Raw genomic sequence first — 5,269 nt, 5'->3', positions numbered from 1 at the left:
AGAAAGATCGATTTGACAAATAGTATTTAAACCATTTCAATGCGGTACCTGATACACCCACCCAGGGGTTTAATCTATATAACAAAATAAGATGATCAACAGTGTCAAAAGCAGAGGTCAGATCCAGCAACATCAAAACAGTGCACTCTCCAGCATCATAATTCATCAAAATATCATTAGACACTCTAGGAAGTGCAGTTTCGGTAGAGTGAGCCTTACGAAAGCCAGATTGAAATTTATCAAGAATGTTATGTTCATCTAGAACAACTGTGAGTTGCTTGGCCACAACCTTTTCTAAAATCTTGGCAATAAAAGGCAATTTTGAGATAGGTCTGTAACTGGAAAGCAAAGAAGGATCAAGTTTAGGCTTTTTTAAAAGTGGGTGAATGACAGCACTTTTACAGTAACCAGGGACCTGACCAGAGAGTAGAGATGCATTAATAATTTTAAGAACACTAGGATCAATAGACTCAAAAACATTTTTGAACAAAGACCCAGATAAAATATCAAGGGGGCAGGAGGATGATCTAATTGAAGTAACCAGCTTCAACAACTCAGGTAAAGACACTGGTGAAAATCTTTCAAATCTGACAGGCTTAAGTAAAATTGGAACAGGCAAATGGTACATGGAGGGAGAGATGTTGCTCCTTACATTGCTAACCTTTTCAACAAAAAGGAAAGAAAATTTTCACAGTCTTCATTCGAAGAAATTGGGACAGCAGCAGAAGCCGGAGCAACAATATCCCTAATAGTGTCAAATAAAACCTTAGGGTTACCTCTGCTCTTAGACACTAGGTTTGAAAAATAAGCAGCCCTTGCATCACGAATTGAAGCGTTAAAGGAAACTAAAAGGTCTTTTAAATGAAAGAGATGAACCTGTAAACAAGTCTTTCTCCACAAACGCTCAGTTTTACGACAGACAGGCTTTAAACAGCGAATGCTGTAGTTTATCCAGGGCGAGGGTTTTGTAACAGGGGGCTAGTCTAGTTTTAATAGTTTTAATATAACTTCAAGATGAAAGATAAAAAGTTACTGAATTCCTTTAAAAATTGACCGTTAGGTCCAGGTGGACAATAAACTACAGCACAGTAACACGGATCATTAATTCCAATTTTAACCAGCTGTAGTTCGAACGTTGACATTTTTTCAACCATCAATGAGCGACAGTGAAACCAGTTTCGATACACCACAGCCAGTCCTCCGCCACGACCAGAAGTCTGCGGCCAACTGACAAAGGAGTACCCGCCCGGGCAAAGTTCGATAAGGGAAGAATAGTCACCATCACGCTGGCAGGTTTCAGTTAAAAATAATAAGTCCCGTTTTTTGGAAAGAATAAGATCATTCAATAAGAACGTTTTATTTGTCATAGATCGGGCATTGAGAAGCGCCACGCTCAACAATTAATAAGTCAAAACATTACCAACACTGACCCGTTTTAGGGGGCGTAGAAACTGGGGGTTCGATCACTTGAGCCTTTTTGCCTTTTCACTTGCAGAGTCTGTTTCACCATTCTGTCATGTGACCTGCTGAGGTTACCTGAGGCAAGGTGTGAGTGGAGGTTGAAGTGCCCGAATAGGATCTCAAGTGTAGGTGGCTGACAGCTGGTGTTCTAATCCACCACCTCCGTTCAACGATGGTCTTTCACAGTAACAACCTCTGCACAATCTTTGAAGCTTTGCTAAATGGAAGTGTTCAGGCAAGGTCTCAACCTTAAACTCATATGATGGTAATGGCCCACATCTTGTTTTCTTCACATCTTGGCTAATGTGATGACTCGCATGATCAACAACCCTCAGAACCTCCTGAGAAAAACTATTAGGGGGTAAATACCTGAGACACAACCATTTGTTTTAGAACTGAAAAAATCTCTTGGATGAGAATTTAAAACTTAAAGAAGGCCAACAGCCTTCTTTTTCAAGCTCTCAATATACTTCTGTGACTTGTTTTATATTTCTTATCTTTACCTGTTAAAAATACATTCACCCAGTGTTCCCAGTCTACATAGTTAAGCTTGTTGATAGCATGTTTTCTCTTAGTTATGCTACCTTACAGGATTCGCACACCTCACTCCACACATCCTCATCCTGCATTACCTACCTGTTGATTGGATTTGGATTTGTTTTCAGTATTCTCCTCTTACCGTCTTTCTCCACCAGAGTGAAAGGCTCTGTGTCCCAGCCGTCACTGATGTTTGCTGGCTGAACATCAAGGTGCCCGTAAATACACACCGTCTTCTTGGCTGGGTCTGATCCTAACTGCCCCAGAATGATAGGAGGCAGGGGGATCTCCTCTCCCGAGGGAAGCTGCGTGAATGAAACTTAATCTGAGTGACCATTTAAAAACAAGGTCCATTTATGGTGAAATTTAAGAAAAGAAAGATCATGCAATATGCAAATCATTAACCCATTAAGAAAAGTAACCTTCTGCTTGCCAACGTCCACCAACTCCACAGTCCCTCCCAGCTTCTTGATGTCCTTGGCTGCCATCTCCATCATTTTTTTGATCTCCCCGCGCTTCTCAGGCAAAGCAGAAACACTCTGGACACCCACCCACTCAGCGAGGCGCTGAGGACGATTATAAACAAGTAATTTAAAGAAATCAAATTAAAAATGGGTTTTTTATACCTTTTATAATTTTTTCTTTTCTTTTCTTTTCTTTTTACTATTTCATGCAGTTAATTATTGCACAAGAATGAGCCAATGTGAGTGATTTTTAGGACATCAGACCCACAAAATTTAACTCAAGCAGCAGTTATAATATCACTGAATCTTATCAGGAAAACTGGTTTTACAGTTGGAACCTACTATAATCCCAGTTTAAGTGAATGAGTTGGAAATCTGTCCTGTTTTCAGTTAGCTCAATAAGCCATTAAAACAAGTGACAATCACACAAAAAACGTAATGATTAAGCAGCTGCACTATATAGTTTTTTCTGAGTGATCTTACCTGCACATACAGGTCCTGGTGGTCGTCCACATACTTGAAAAGTTCAGTGAGATGAGACATTTTTGGTAGTGATGGGAGCTGAGGGTTAAACAAGCAGACTGGTGTGAGTCTACGTCTGGATTTGTGCAATCTTAGGAGAGGACAAATACTTCATGTACGCATGCACTTCACATAAATGAGATTTCCAGCCAAACTCGTTTCACTTCATAATTTTGCAGAACTATAGCTGCAGTCGATTGGAGCTGCAGGCTTACAGAACAAAACAGTGAGAAAAAAGCCAACACGTATAAGGCTTACATTACAAAGCTTTGCCATAAAATGACAATAAAAGAGAATTCTCATTTCAGATACGCAGAAAAGGTTAAATATGGAATAAATTTTTTTTAGTTTTATTTGGGTAAAATGTCATTTAATTGTGTGAAGAAAGCCATAAATGACGATCAAAGTGTGTCATGCTGAGTGAGAATCTGAAAATAAAAAATGAAATACTCACATCGTAATTTTCCACAGGTGTGCACTGAATGCCAACAATGGCAAGTGAAGTGAAAGTATCTTGGGTGTAATAGGCAAAGCGAAAGCAAATGAGGTAGGTAACACAGCTGAGACCTTATCTAGCCCTCTCTGACAAATACGTTTCCTGGGCATGTCTGAACTGCAAAGGGAACCATTAAAATCTACCTGTCCCATAAAACAGACTTACTTTGTTTTTATTCCGGTGTTTCAGATTAACTGGTGTCACAGATTGACTACTGTTGGTCGAAGATATGTGTGCTAGACTTGCTTTTCAGGAGCCGCTAACAAACCAGGAGAACGCAGTCAATATTTCGTCTTTAAACATGCATTCGTGTGCTTGTTGTTTTTGTTTTGTTTTAGATTTGAAAAAAGAGTAAAGAGCACGTGATTTTATCGGGAGACGCTAAACCCCAAAGAACAGGCTGAAGGTGTCTGCGCTGATAGGTTAAAGCAGTGGTTCCCAAACTTCTTTTGCTAGGGCCCCCTTTAAAAGCATTTTTGTTCATGTTTTTAAGACCCTTCTGTGACTTGTTTTGTGTTTCTTATCTTTGCTTGTTAAAAATACATTCACCCAGTGTTCCTAGTCTACAAGAAAATCTTGCCCCCCTGTAAAAAACTTACAGGCTGCAATAAAATAAACCACTAAACTAACCATCTTTAAGGTTTAATTATTTTATTTTACGTGCCCCCTCCACTTTCGGAACCACTGGGTTAAAGTGTTTGATAAATGCTCTCACTGCCTTTGTTATGATTCCCACACACTTTTGTGTGATAGAAAAAAAACACTACAGCACACTCAGAGTGGATGTTAGACTGCTCAACAATTTCGTGTTTCGAGTTTGGTGTTTAACACATCAGACACACCTCTGCCTGCAGCTGTCAATGTTTTCAGACTACTGCGTTGACGTCATGTTACCTTGAGCATACGGCTGTCACACGGCACATCAAACTGTGACTATCACCAGTTAACGTGGGTGTGTTGGCTCCTGATTTATGTTGCAGAAACAGAGATTAAAGATCAGGCACAACACCTTTTGTTATGTTTTTATTAAAATAGTTTTATTGTTGTCTGAAGATAATATTAATACTACTGATGGTCAGATGAAGCCTCGAAGCTTTCTGTCCAATTGGTTAAAAACAGGTTTCATTTCTCGAGACTTTATGTTCACACAACCCCACACCCCCTGCTGGTCAAAACCTTTATTGTCATTTCAACTATTTATCTTTACTCTTAGCTGTCTTACAGCAGTGTCGGTGAGAATAATTATAGCCAAGTATAGAAATAAAAAACACTTTAATAATCTAATCCTTCTGTGCGTATGGTTCATTCATTTATTAATCTAGTAAGATCTTGGGTGTTGTTCCTGGGATCTGCTAGAGCCACTCACCCAGCTTGGGGGTCTGTTGCCTTCACCTTCAACCTGGACAGTGGTTTTGACACTCGCTAGTCCTCAGTGTCCTTCCTTCCACTTAGCGTACTGTTTCATGGTGCTGGGTTTGGGGTGAAATCCCCCATGCATGCTCAGGAGCTTCCTTTTCTTGATGTTAGTTGCTTCTGTCTCCTTCTTTGGTCAGCTTATTATCCTAGCAGGGTCTGATCACCGGTAGAGCGTAGGTGTTAATTTCCCCGACATTCTTCTACCCATTCAGCTGACTTTTCAGGACTTGCCTTACTATGTGGATGTCCCAGGTACCTATAGCTGTCCTCGATGTCTGCAATGTTGCCTTCTGGTTGTATAATCCCATCAGTTCTAACCGCCTTCCCTCTCTTTGTTACCATCCAAATACACTTCTCCAATGTCATTGCTGTA

At 40.1% G+C, this 5,269-nt stretch overlaps 1 pseudogene; it reads right to left on the bottom strand.

Moving 5' to 3' along the window:
- The window catches only part of LOC102312092, an 8,098-nt pseudogene extending 4,302 nt beyond the window's left edge, over positions 1–3,796 (bottom strand).
- Between the last annotated feature and the right edge of the window lie 1,473 nt (positions 3,797–5,269).

The sequence above is a fragment of the Haplochromis burtoni genome, unplaced genomic scaffold (assembly GCF_018398535.1).
Source record: "Haplochromis burtoni strain Fernald_Lab_line unplaced genomic scaffold, NCSU_Asbu1 Contig_543, whole genome shotgun sequence".
Taxonomy (NCBI): Eukaryota; Metazoa; Chordata; class Actinopteri; order Cichliformes; family Cichlidae; genus Haplochromis; species Haplochromis burtoni.
Note: the sequence above shows the minus strand (reverse complement) of the source record. Positions and strands in the feature narration are given on the sequence as shown.